This window comes from Rhinolophus sinicus, chromosome 13 (genome assembly GCF_057876585.1).
Source record: "Rhinolophus sinicus isolate RSI-liver-muscle chromosome 13, RSI-T2T, whole genome shotgun sequence".
Lineage (NCBI taxonomy): Eukaryota > Metazoa > Chordata > Mammalia > Chiroptera > Rhinolophidae > Rhinolophus > Rhinolophus sinicus.
In genome coordinates, this window is record NC_142513.1 from 15784288 (window position 1) to 15798783 (window position 14496).

At 45.9% G+C, this 14496-nt stretch overlaps 1 long non-coding RNA gene across 3 annotated transcripts in view; it reads right to left on the minus strand.

Annotated features, from left to right (window-relative positions):
- LOC109456658 (uncharacterized) overlaps nt 1-14496 on the minus strand; it is a 70084-nt gene that overhangs the window by 32050 nt on the left and 23538 nt on the right. The window contains exon 2 of one of the 3 annotated variants that reach the window (XR_016018171.1): nt 730-4642. The exons of 1 other annotated variant lie outside the window; for it this stretch is intronic. This is a non-coding gene — a long non-coding RNA (uncharacterized LOC109456658). Of the gene's footprint in view, nt 1-729; nt 12705-14496 lie in introns of those variants that run through there. One more of the 3 variants, XR_016018170.1, reaches the window with a different exon arrangement.

Sequence of the window (14496 nt, forward strand, 5' to 3'; positions counted from 1 at the left end):
GAATGTCTTCTAAGTGCAAGGCATAATGCAAGCCCTTTGCATCACCCCATTTGGTCTTTAGTCATCAGGGTAGGAACTATTATTTTCAGACTCTGGAAGCCTCACTCAGGACCACCTCTGCCCTTGTTTCTAACTGTGATGCTGCGTTGAAGTGAAATGAAGTGTCTAAAGTGTGCCTAGCACAGTGCTGGGCTCATCGCAGGTGGTCAATAAGCACTCACTGCCCCCAACCCCACCCATTGCCCCAGCGTCGGGTGAGTTAGGAGCTGTTGAGGATCTGGGAATGGGCCTTGCAGGGCCTGGCGGGGCTCAGAGCCCAGGGGTGGACATTAGTCCATCAGTGAAAATTCATGGAGGCTTGCTCATACAGTTGGAGGTACACTCCGAGAAGGGAGCAAGGTGTGCATTCTGTGCTGGTTTTGTTGGGATCATTGTCTGAGTGAATAAAGAGATAGGGGAGGAGCCTTCCAGATGGGAAGCCCTATAAAGGAAGGGTTGGCAGGGAGCTGGGCTGACTCCGCTAGAGACACTCAGGGTGCATGATTCTCGTGGACTCTTCAGAAGTCATTCTCCCTCCTTGTGGAGCCTTCTTAGTCCCATTAAGCTTCTTTCTGGGAGACACTGGCACCAACTTTGTGGATAAATGGAGTTAGGTTATTGACACAGAGGCAAAGCTAATTCACTTTATCGACAATAAAGCAAACCATACCAAAAAGAGCAGAGGGAAAATAAATGAACAAATGAGGTTTATTGTTTTACTTTATCATTTTATAAAGTAAAGTTTTCACTTTCTCACCCATAGCCTTTCCCAGCTGAGTTTTACATGCTCTAAGTCCCATGGATGAGCCAGTGTTAAATATCTTCTATGGTTCTGTTAAGAACGTCAAGGTCGAAAGTCCAGGGTTGGCTTTTCTTTGAGCAGTAAGAATAGTCCTTTCACTCATCTGACAAATATTTATTGGGTGTTTACTGTGAGTGACAATGTTTTGAGTACTAGAGATACATCAGTGAACACAACAGACAGAAGTCCCTGCTCTCACGGAGCTTACATTCTAATGAGAGAAGAGAGAGAAAAAAGTCCTCAACACAAGAAACCAACCAGAATAACATTGAGAGAAACTGGGTTCAATATATGAGAACTCTCTGTACTATCTTTGCTACTTTTCTGTAAATCTAAAATTAACTCGAAAAACAACGTGTATATATTACTACATGATAAGTGCTATGAAGAACAATAAATCAGGAAAGGAAATTAGAGAATGCTCGGCGGCAGGAGGGAGAGTTACAGTTTTTAAAACTCTGGTCTTTTTTGAAAAAGTGACATTTGAACAAAGATTTGAAGGAGGAAAAAGAGCAAGCCACAGGCCATGGGGGCATCTGGGGGAAAAAATGTACCAGTTAGAGAAGATGATAGGTGCAAAGTCTCCGTGGTACCAGCCTCCAAGACAGCCCCCAGTAACCCCTGTATTCACACCTGTGTGTGGTCCTCTCCCACATCGAATAGGGCTGACCTTGTGACTAGTAAGAGTTTGAAGAAATACTACTTCCATGGTTGGGTCATGAAAGAGATTGCGGTTTTGGCCTTGACCTTCCTTAGCTCACTTGTCTAACAGAAAGCCAGCCACCATGTTTTAAGGACACTCAAGCAGCCCTGCAGCGAGGTCAACCTGGGGAGGAACTGAAGTCCCCTGCTGGCAGCCACAACTAACTTGACGAGCTATAAGTAAGTCATTGGACGTAGATCCTCCAGACCTTAGAGGACTATGGCCCCGCTGGCACCTTGACTACCATCTCATAAGAGACGCTGAGGCAGAACCACCTAGCTAAGCTGCTCCCAGATTCCTGATCCACAGGAACTCTGTGAGAGTAAAAAAAAGAAATTACTGTTTTAAATGGCTGCAAATTGGGTTGATTTGTTACACAGCAATAAAGAGCCACTACAGGTCTTGAGGTAGGACCATGCCTGGTTGCTCGAGGAACAGTAAGTGGGTGATGCAGTTGGAGAGGCAGGTGTACGTTGGAGAACAGAAGGAGACATGGGTAGAGGGCCTGAGTCAGTCATCCTCCTGAAGAAAAAGTTTCCTCTCTGTGGGTGTTATTATTATATTTTTCAGCGATTAGCCTCTCTTGAGTGTTTCTCAGGCCCAGACCTTGGGAAAGAGTTTGTAATGTCCGTTTTCTTCACTCCTCTGGTCTTCTGAGATGGATGTAAATCTCTGTTTCCCAGGAAGTCTGTGGTGGTGTCATCCTTCCTGAAGTGGTTTCAGTGAGACCTCATGCTGAAACTGGGCCAATGTCTCTTTGGGCATTTTTTTTTTTTTAAAGGCCAGGTTTATTTTGGTAGAGAACTAACACAAATTTGAACAAAAGAAAAAGGGAGAAAGAGAATTTGATTAATGAAAAACGAGTTGTTCAGGGAAGAGTTCATAGAGGAGGTGAGATTTGAGGGAGGCTGAAAAGATGATTAAGGGTAGTTAGGAAAAGATCGTGGGTACAGGGCAGGAAACAGACATATCAGAGATGAGGGGGTATCAGGAGGCCCACCGCTCTCTGGGAAATTGACTCTGCTGGTGTGGAGACTGGGGGATAGAAGAATGGAGTGGAGAGTTAGAAGGTGCCGGAAAGGGAGTTGGGTGGGCAGGACTGTGAGGCCAAATTGTGTCCTTCAGGTCAGAGTTTCTCCCGCTGGGGAGCTTCCAGTCCTTCAGAGGTGAGCTTCAAGTGGTGGCCCATCTGAGTCCCGTTTTGGTTGTAAGAGTCATAAAATCCATTGCAAGTTGGAGTTAGGAAAAAGGGAATTGATAAATTTACATAAGTAAAAAGACCGTGGTCTGATATAATCAAGACCTGTTTGTGCTCTTTCTTTTTCCCTATCTTCTGCCATGTTGGCAACATCCTCCCTTAGGCTCTCTTCTTGCAAGATGGTGACCAGCCTTTTTCTAGGGTTGAATCTAGCCAAAAAGAGTAACTGTATTTGTCCCAGCATACCCAGACAAATTCTTGATATTTACCTTGATTGATGGTTCAACTCATGCAGGTCATGTGCCCACTCCTAGAGCAATCACTGCCACCACTAGATGTAGCACTTTGGCCAAACCTAGGTCATATGCCACCTTTGTCAGAACCCATAGACTGAGAAGGGGGGTAGGGTGGTTGCTCAGATGGAAATCAGGGGCTGATGCTACTGGTGGGTGGATGGGTCATGTGACAAGATGCAAAAGGGCATATTTAGTAGAATAGTCAAGAATGTTGCTTCAGAAGTAGATAAGAAAGCACGGTCAGGGCACTAAGTCTATTCAAAGTGACATGTGGTACTGACAAGTGTCCCATTAAACAGCCAGAGGGTGGTATGTGCCTTTGTAGGTTCTATGAAATATTGTTACACTGTAGCCATTATTATTGATCTGTTTCATGCTATTTTGAGTCTTTTCACCTCCTTGTATTCGTTAGGGTAATACTAGTTGCTATAACAGATAAGTTCTAAAATATTGTTGGCTTACAATAATTTTCCCTCAAGTCCCGAGTGTGAGTTCTTGATAGGCAGTGCTAGGCTCTGTTCCACAGAGTCATTCATGGATCGAAGCACCTTCCATTCTGTGACTCACCATCAACTTGTGTCCTCATCTTTTCTTCCAGCTAGCAGATAGGAAAAGAGAAGGTGGAGGGGAGGCACCTGCTTCTTCAACACCTCTGCCTGGAGGGGAGATGTGCATCCCTTCCATAGTCACATGGTCCCATTTCAGTGTAAGAGGAACTGGAAAATGTCATCCTAGCTAGGCAACCATGGTCCAGCAGCTCCACGTGGTGGAATGGGAGCATGCGACTTTGGTGGGCAGCTTGCCAGCCTTGCCACATCCTCCAAATTTGCTGCCCACTGATGGGTTTTAGGTACAGGAGTGATACATTAGGTCAATCTGTGCTCCAGGGACATGAAGGAGATGGTGTGAAATGATGTGAAGGTGGCAGTGAATTGGAAATGGAGGAGGAGGGTTTGTGAAAACCTTAGTCAAGCCAGGTGCCTGTTGTTCCCACTTCTGTCCCATTTTTAAATGGTACAATACCCTGAGGTGCCTTACATTTATATTCCCATGATGTATTGAGGAATCACCACATGCCTTTTTGAAATAGTACCTATTGACCACTTAGCGATGCTGTGAAGCAGGTATTATTATTAATATCACCTGTGATTTAAAAAAAAATAAGAAAATTCAAGTTCATGGAAGGGAAGTGACTTGTCCAAAGTGTGTTGGTCTTTGGGTGGGTTGTCGCTGACGCTGCTGATCTGTATTTGGTCATTTTGGGAGGACTCTATGGTGTCAGGCATGCATTTGCCCTGTGTCATGGTGCCCTCTTGCTTAGGGAAAAAAGAGATCTGAGTATCCAGTGGTGATAGGGCCTGGTTGGCAGGTGGATTAGATAGCCCTCTGTACCTGCACCTTCCCCAGCGGCAAAGCTGCAAGCACTGCCCTTTCTGTCCCCTGCCTATCCCGTTGACTCACCTCCAAGTCCCTAACAAAGAGGCTCTCTCTGTGAGTCCCCTCATCAGCTCCTGGCCTTGGTGGGGAGGGGGGCCACAGACGTGCTCCCCAGGCTGGAGGAGCCGGTTCTGCTGACTGGGCACATGGGGCCCACGCACCGGGACCTGGGGAGATTGAGAGGAGAAAGTGGCTGAGCACAGCTCTGTGAGGCCTGGTGATTTATGAGGAGCAGCTTCCGCGGGCCATCTGGACCAGGAACTTCAGGAAGCACATCCTGTGTGGAAGCGCAGGCAGCGTGGGAGCCCTGCCAGGGAGGAGGAGGGCTGTGAGGGAGTGGGAGGAGGGAGGGGACGGGGAGGCAGGGATGGGGCACACAGAGCCCGGGTGGCGAAATCAGGCAGATGCAGGCTCTTCCCCTGCAGAAACTTTGGGCAGGACCCACTCGGGGCCTCAGTTTCATCAACTTGAAAATGGAATGAAGTCATACCCGCTGTGCTGTTTAGTTTAAATGGACTGTTGCGTTTAAAGGTAGCCAACCCAAGGCCTTGAAGGAAGAAAGCTGATATACAGCAGCTCCCATGTGCCAAGCATTCAGTGAGGTGCTGGAGTACCACGATTCTCCAAGATTTTGCAGGCTAGTGGGAGAGGTAGATTATTTTGTAAGGTGTGAAATATTTACAGTGACCTCTGGGAGAACAGAGGTGAGAACAACTCACTCTGCCTGGAGGTGAAATTTGGGCGTGACCTTGAAGTTCTCAGTGGCCAGTGAAGAGGTGGCAAAGGGAACCGCCTGAGCAAAGGCAGGCCACACTAAGGTCAAATGTTGGTTCATTCATTTACAACTCCAGTCCAGACTGATGCACTGAGCCCCAAAGCCATATATATCCAACTCTTCTTGACTTCACATCTCTCTTTGGATGTCTGATGGACACCTCAAACTTTGCATGGCCAGGGCAGAGCGAGTGGTGCCCCCACTCTCTGTCTGGAACACACTGCTCCCAGACCTTCACATGACAGGCTCCTTCTTGCCATCAGGTCTCAGATGAAATGACACCTCCACCTATGGGGCTTCTTAAAGATACAGATACCAGGGCTCCGTCCCCTGAGATTCTCCAAAGGCAGGTCTAGCGGTCGGTCTCAGGAGTCCGTTTCTAACAAGATGTCCACAGTCGATATCAGTGCTGATGTTCCTTGGACACATTTTCTGAGAAATACTCCTTTCCCAGGAGTGCTGGGAAAGACATGAAGGGCCTAAGTCTGTTGGGGTTCAAGGAAGGCTTCCAGAAGAGGCAGCCGCTGAGCCAAGGCTTGAAGAATGTGGAGAAGGTTGTCAGGCAGACAAGACTATATGCTGTGGGGGTTCTCCACTAACTCTATGAGCTTCCAAGTGACTTTCCCCAGATCCCTCACCCCATTCAGCCCAGGCCCTGCTGGCACTGCCTCCCACTAAGAGATCTGACAGCCTTATATATGACCACTCTCCTAGCTTCTTGAGACAACCAATTCCACAGGAAGTCTTCAAAAGCTTTTTCTCACTAAATGATCTTTTTTAGTGTCTGTCACCCAGAGTTGTAGAGATTTTATATCATCTATGAAATCCTATTAAGATTTTATTTCCTTATTTTGCTTTTATGATGACTGGGATTTCCTTCCTGAGAGAAGGCCTCAGGAAGTGGGCGTGCCTCGGTGGGAGTCAGGCCCTGGGGAGGGTGGGCTCCTGGGGCAGCTTCAGCCTAAGCAGCAGCACAGGCATTCTGCACGGGAAGCATCCTTCAAGGTCCCATTTTCCAGGAAGGTATCTTCTCTAGAGCATCTTATGACACAGGAGAGGCAGCCATGGGGCTGTGTAGGCAGAAGAACTGACCTAGGAATCGCAGGATTTGGGTAAAGACATCGTACTTCTTGAAGGGCTGGCCTTTTGGGATGCTACGTATTTAGGTGACTTGAGGTGAGCCATTTGCCTTCTCTGAACCTTATTTGTACATGTGTGTACATCTGTTGTGGTGAAGATAAGTTGTGATCAGTGCTTTGTAGACAGGAGCTGTGTAAAGACTGCGTATCGACTCTCTACTCAAACAGGTCCAGTGTGGGGAACACATTACTTTGAAAAATAGGATGTTGAGATCTGGTTGGTGCTGGATGCCATTAGCCAGCCTACTGGTGATCTCTTCTGACTTCAGGTCATCTAAGATACGAACCTCAAACCTTGGCAGGCTCATCGAAGCCACTGACATCATATTGACCAGGAAAGAATTGAGGATGGAGGCCTACCACCTCTGCTGGGGACTTCCTTTTAGGCCACTGGTTCTCCACCCTGGCTGCTTAAGAGCATCATCTGGGATGATAGTCTAACCTACCCGAGGCTCAGGCCTGATCCCAGATTCATTAACCACAAATCGTCAAGCGCAGAAGCAGGGCATCAGTGTGGTTACTGAAGTTCTCTGGGTGATTCTAATTATGCAACCAGGGAGAGAGTCTCGTTTTAAGTACATTCAGTCAGCCGTGCCTCCACCACTAACACCAGCTCGTATTTTCCCTCTTGTCCACCAGGGCAGCTCAAAAGCATTTGTCGAAGGGATGCTTGCTTCATTCCAGACATGAGATGTGGAAGCCACATTTATCTATGTCACCCCAGGTTGAAGTGAACTCTGGGATCTCATTAACAAAACTCACCCATGTTTTACTGGCTCTGGCCCCACGTCAGTGGTCCTCTGAAAAGTCCTCCCAAATTTTGGGGGGAAGGTGGTCCCTTTATGGTTAGGAATAGGTCTCAATTCCCCACGTAACAGGGTTTGCTAACTTCTTTCCCTTCTGCTCCTCCTTCCTTGCTGATACTTGCTGCCCACGAACCACGGTAGGGCATATCACCTCTGCTCGTACTCCCTGCAAGGATGCAAATGCCCATATCCAGTGCGCACTACCCAGATATTGCCACCATTCCTTGGCATCCCCACTGAGAAAGGGAGAAGTCTAACCTTTCCTTCTTGGGGTCACACTTTGTCACATGGGTCCCACAGTAGGGCTGCTGGTGCCCTAGGTCTCAGCAAGTCCCTTTTGAGTTCAGCCTCACCAGCTGCTTCCTGAAGCTTCTCCTTAGAGGACTTGGGCATGACTTCCTGGTCTAGATCCGGTACCTGAACAGCCCATCACGGCCTCTCTAGTGTATGTTTTTGCTCCTTTCATTTCAAACCAAAAAGACTTAACTGATTCCAATCCAAATGGACTTGTACAGATCACCTCTTGGCTGGTCTACCCCAAAATTTGCATTATGAGCCTAGTCTACTCAGGAAACCCAAGTCCAACTCAACCCTGGATGTGGACTCAACTTAGGTCAATGCAGGGACTGCAAATTCCAAGTCTGTTTCATTCCCCTGGTCTCTCAATTTAGCTCCACCATCTGAGAAAATAATAATATTAACAGCTGCTATTTATTAAGTGCTTAGCCTGGGCTGGCATGATGCTAAGTGCTTTACATGGTTTTTCCCATTTAATTCTTGCAAAAATCTTGTAGAGTCAGTTTTTATGAGCCAGTTTACAGATTTGGAAACAAAGGTCAGGAAGGTTAAATAAATTTCTAATTGTCATGTAGTTCGAGGAGCTGAGATTTGAATCCTGATCTGTGTAACTCAGATGCCCCAACTCACGGTCTGGCTGGGCTCTTCCTACAGAATTCATGTGGATTCCTGGTGTTCCTTTCTCTAGGGCTCATGGATCATGAAAAAAAAGCAGATCTTCAGACTTAGGAGGGGTGCAGGATTAATGATTCTATTTCCATGTCTTTGGTTATACATTTGCCCATCTCTCGTCTTTTAGTTTCCTACATTCTCCATACTCCCTCAAGAGTCCAGTTAGACCAAGGACTCTGTGTTGAATGTCAGAATGTCAGAATGTCAGAGCCAGCAGTGCCCTTAGAGACAGATGACCAAGTCCAGCCCCTTCACCATACCCAGGAAATGGACTTTTCTAAGGTCACACAGTGAGTCCATAGCAAGCTGGGTCCAGGACCCAGGTCTTTCCCTATAGCCTTGGACTCACTGTGTAACCTTGCATAAGTCACTCCTCTCTGAAAAATGAAACGGACAGATACCCAAAGAAGCTGTCCAAGCATAGAGCTAAGCGTTTTGGCAGTGGAGCCCTTTGATGAAAGGGGAACTGAACTGGAAATCTACTCTGATTGCTCAAAGCCAAGGTGGACTGCTAAATTAGGGTGTGGATTTGGAAGATACATTCTTCCCCGTCCTCTTTCCCTGCCTTGGGTACTTCTGAGAATGCTAGATACTTGCTGGTGCCAGGTATAAAATCGGGGCTTAAATGGTTTGGTGCATTGAAAGAGATTTTGATTGAGCTCAATCTAGTCATCATGCTGACTGATCCTCTTCAGAGGAAGAGTCCTCCATCCAATGGTGTTAGTAAATGGATAACAACATTCTCTCTGGGGGGAAAAATATGGCCCTGATTACAGCCTTGGCCCATTTCCATGGTGTAAACGTTCTTATGATGTCCATTTTCAAGTTACCAACGTAATGTTAACCAACTCGCAAATGTCCTGAAAATTTAACATTTGGCTCTTGTGAGCTGGTACAAGTTGACTCCAGCACAGTGTTGCTTTCAAGTCTTCAAGTTCTTTGCTAGATTTGGATTATTAAATTTGGAATTTGGATTATTAAACAGGCTTCCATTGCCATGGGTATATGATGAAACAAATGGTGGGTAGGGGTGTGCAGGTAACTTGAACGTCTCATTTGATAGGTCTTTTCCTGTGATACCACTACCTGTTTCATATCTTGATGAAAATGTTGTAATTTCTACCCTGTTATAGAATAAACAGAAGTGTGATTTGTGGTTCACAATCTATGAAGCTGATTTCACATAATTTTGACAGTTCTATCACATTTCTCACCATTTTTTTACCCCTCCTGGGATGGCAGAGTGTCATGTTGGGATACTGTATTGGGAAGTGTTTTCCTCCAAATTTTTCTGTCCAGCTACCTTCCTCTTTCTGGGTTTACACTTGCCTAAATTTAAGGCTTCGCCATACACACCTTATAAATATTCCCTGTCCCCAGCCTGGTAAACCTGGTTGAAGATGGGATTCTGGTTCTAAATCTCTCCTTGGCACATATTCTCAGGCATGAATGAAGAATCAGTGATTCAGTTTGAAGAGAGAAACTGCAGACAGATGCATTGTTTTCACATCTGGATACTTAGAGGTATAGCTGCATTTGGCCACCAACACTTTTTGCACTTGTGGGGGGGGGGGGGAAGGGATCAGTTCCTTTACTGTGCTGGTGTTTTTGTCTTTATGGGGGAGGATGCTTAGGTCCATTCTCGGAGGTGCCAGGCAGACTCCAGGGGTGGGATGTATGTTTTCTTAAATCTGGGTGAGCTAGCACAGCGGGCACCCCTGCATCTTTGGTCGGCTTCTCACACCACTGATGGTTCGTGAGAGAAAGCACAAACCCATTTTTATCCCAATGATTACAGTGGCACGTCTGCTGGGGTTAGGTAAACCCATTCCCTGGATGGCACTGAGCCAGAAAATTAGCAATGATCAATGAAAGGGGAAGGATGATGAAATAAAAGTGGAGTCTCAATTATGCTCTAAATGAGCAAGGCAATGTTAAGTTTTTAACAGAGGAGGGGCTGGGGACGGGAGGAAGGAAAAAACGATTACTTGGAAGAATTCAGCGCCCTAGTCTGGACTTAGCCATTGATTTCCTATTCCAGTTCCATAGACGGACCATAAAGGCCTATAGAGTGCACATCACCATCTGCATAAAGGAAATGTAAGTTGCTCTGCTCTGCTTTTCTGTCCACCAACATTGAATCCTGGGTGGGTCCCAGGGAACAAATGTCTGTGGGCATTAGGTTAGGGATTCAAACTTAGCAGCTGCTGGGAAGTTGGATTTGTGGTTTCAGGGCACAGGATGTTTCAGTGTGAACCATGGTTAAAGTTGCTTTTGTAAAATTACAAAAGTAATGTGTTGTGTTTGTATATGAAATGGAAGGCTGAAATGTTCCTGTGAAACCTCAATGATCTTTTCAAAGAAAACACAACTTTTTTACCCCCCCAAACTCTGCTAAAAAGCAAAACAATTGATGTTGAATTTGGTGATTTGCCCTGAAAAATGCTGTGATTGGGACAGCCTGTAGCAGTCATTTAGAATGGAAACCAAATGCTTTCTTCCATATATATCCATAACGTAAGACTTATCCCCCATCTGGCAAAACCGCTTTCTGTTGAAATGTTGAGAGTGGAATTGCATTAATAAGTAGACATCAAGTGAAATTTACTATTTATACATTTTCAATGGTGTCTATACACCGAGTTGCATGTAGGGCTTGTATCAATAAACATCTCTACCTGCGGGTTTTCAAGACAGATTAACTGAGAAGAGCCATTATGGGATAAAAGAAGAGGGCATGCTGGGAGAAAAGTGAAATCAAACATTCACCCGTGCAAACACTTCCTTCCTGGATACTATTCAGATTTTAATTTCTTTTTTTTAATAAATATAAAATAAAATACAAGATGTCAGTGCTGTTTGGAGATAGCCCACATCTGTACTGAAATGAGACAATTTCCCCAAGTGCAGCTGTCCGTGGGGCATTTATTTAATTCATATTGGTTTTGGACCACAGCCTGTAATGAGGAAAGATATGGGCAGAGGCAGGAGATGGCAGTTGGAAGTCTGTACCTTTTTGAACATGAAAGTACAAAAGGGCCGTGCCTGTATTTAGGTTTTAGTGAAAATTCAATAACTGTAGCCGCAGACACTTTGCTCCGGAACACTAATAAAGAGAGGAGAGCTCATAAAGGGTCTGAATTCGAGCTTCTCGTGTGATGGAAGGCTGGCGCAGTGCCAAGGTGCAGCTGCCCCGATGTGGAACGATGTCCTGGTATGTTTTTGCACGCGGGCCAGTTGAGCACTAGGCTGATTTTAAGGCATCTTCTAACGGCATGTGAGCCCCAACGTTCTACAAACATCAAACAGGCTCTGCTGCAATGGAATTCAGAGAGGGGCTTCAGGAATGCTCGAATTTCCTGCTGGCAAATGTCCTGACAAACAGACAGACCAGAGTTAAAAACGGGAGGGTCCTTCCTCAAACCAGACCATGCTCAGCCAGATCTTTTTGTCATGGTGCAAGGCAGTGGTGTGAGAATTTTATTGATGAGCTCGTGTTTGAGTCAAAGGCCCAGAGGCCTGGAGGAAAGAGCCACCACCAACTAGCAAGGAGCTGTGGGATGGGAAGCTATGGGATTGGCCTCTGGAAAATTGAGGACTCTCCCTGAACTGTCTAATTTCATCCTCGGCACCGCCAGCCACTGTCGCTTCCTCCCATTTTTGGATGCTCACTTGTCCAAGGTCTCACCTTGGCAAGTGGCAGAACCAGGATTCGAATCCAGGCTAAAGTCATGGACGGCCTGATCTTAGCCCAGCCAGGCCCTCTGGGGCTCTGATCCTCCAGCCTCAGGAGGACATCAGAATTCTGGAAAGAGAAATTAGGGGTCAGGTCCAACCTAGTGACTTGCTTTGGTCGTGGGTTTGACCATGTTTTCCGAGAGTTGTTTGAGAACCATCTTGAAATCACCCCTCAGCTTTCTCTGCTGCATGCTGGATGCTCTCAGCTTACACCAGGGTTGATGCTTCAGAGATGGGTTTGCCCACATTTGCAGAAGGCTGCCTGAGAACCATCTGTTCCAGAAGCTCAGCCCTCTCCTCATCACGCAGGAGATTCTCAACCTGCACTAGCTTAGCCTGAGGTCTGAATGCTCACCAGTGTGGTTCTAATTAGTACTGATTATTGCTCCAGTGCCAGGCATGGTACATGGCCCATTACATCCAGGTTACTAGAGGTGACAACTCCAGGAGGTAACTGCATCATTAGTCTCACGTTGTAGATAAAGATAGCGATTTGGTCCCAGGTCTGTCTGAATTCCTGGCTCATGTATTTAATGCTGACCAGGGAGGCTGTGAGTTGGGTCCTTTCTGGGGGAATGTGGAGGAAGGTCTTGGCATTTTTGCCAGACTCATCCATCTCTTTGAGCTGAGACACACCTATGCAAGACCAGGCAGCCTGCTCCCAGGAGGCGCCACCTGCACCCAGCTCTTCCTCTCAGCCCACTCTTGCATCTCCAGGCTCTGCTCTGGGCCCTTTTTGTCGGCCTGAGTTACCTTCTCCTTCCCTGTGGAGTCCTGGAGCCTTTCACCCAGTAGAGCTGACCTGCCAGTGATAAATACCATTTAATTATAGAACAAGCTTTTCTGCTATTTCTCTCAGCACGGCTTCTATTGCCCAAGATTAAACTTCATTCCAATACCACTGAATTACCTTTTTAAACCTATTATTTCAATGTGATTAACTTCACTTCTTTTCATTTAGCTGTAAGCAAAATCTTGTTTACAAGGCAGAAAAAAGTCTTTGCCTTAATATCGGCAATAATAATACAAACGAACATTGCAAGAAAATAATTTATGTGAAAAACAGGAAAAAATGGCATTGATACATGAGGCTCCTCTTCAATTAATAAAAAGGAGGAAATATTTAAAAACAATTTATCAAAGAAATATATACCGTTCATACATCATGCATTTGCAAAGAATGTACTAATATTCATTCCACAAATAGCCACGTGACCTCAGAATTCTAATTCTTTTGTGTGTGATGGAATCTGACTTGTGGTTGAAACCCAGAGCTGGGTTTGGTTAACGAAGTGCCAGGACAGGCAAGGTTACTGCTGATGGACAAAGAACTTGTGCTTGCTAGATACCTGCCATGCATTACACCAAGTTCTGTCTTTCGAATGCGTCCAAAATGCATTGGAGGTTTTTAGAGAAGGTTGTTGTTAATTGCAAGCCTGGGTGGGCAACCTAAATCCTAGGATCATTTTTAGAGCACACCTCCACCATTTCATTTCATCTGTGGCTCTTTTTTTTCAGGACTAAAGTCCAAAGCACTAAAAAAAAAAAAAAAAAAAAAAAAAAAAGTAATTGTATTAAGAATTGCAAAAGGGAGAATTGTTTGGTGATTTTTTAAAAAATTGTTTTTGTTTGAAGCAAATCCTGGCAGACTGTTTCCCAAAAGTTGTCAAGGCCGGGTGGCCGCTGGGAAGTAGTGGCATCTGTCACTGCAGTTATGCAAATCTTCTCTCTCATTGGGGCCAGAGTGTGGAGAGGGGACACACGGCTGCGTGTTGGCAAAACAGATACCGTATGCTGCTACCCGCATTTCTCTCTATTTATTTTGACCATTTTCTTTTATGGCCTTCCACAAGGCACATTTCCCAGGGAGTTCCTTTACAAGGCGAGGCAGGGAAATTAGCATTTACATCATATTTAACAGTTTACAATGAGTTCTTCTGCCCACACATAAAACAACGTGCTTTTGTAAGGGAAACATTGATATCAGAATGAATATTTCCACATATGGTGTCCGGCTGCGTTTAGCTGATGTTTAGACTCCTTGATGGTTCAAGAGGAAAAACGGAGAGCTGGCAAAAGATTTTTTAGCTCCAGCCAGGGTGCCCAGACCGGTGTGCCAGGCCACCGGTTGCCGCCAGGAGAAGGCAGATCAGATGTACAGATCCCGGGCTCGGGCAGCAGCGGACAACTACTCTGCAGCCCCCCCAAAAAAAGGTTCTGTGTCCTTGTTGCCCAATCTTGGCAGGGAGCAGATTTTCTTGACATCTTCCTTCTTCCCTCCCCTTTCCCCCTTTCCTTCACCTGTTTGATTAAGCACATTTGCTGAGCACCTACATCAGTCTAGCTCTGCTTTGGGGGCTGGCATGGCAGAGGAGACTCAGACACCCTAAAATGATCTAATCCTTAGAGATTTTGTAGGCATCTACTATACACTCAGACATGCTCAACCCTTCTGACCAACTTTTCCCTGTAACGTATATCATGTTGAAATCATTTAGGAACTTCCAATGATGGTGATTGGCTAGGAGAAGGGGTAACGGACCCTGATCCGGGTAGAGTACAGCCTGGCTCTCGCCATGGCTACCGGATCCTCT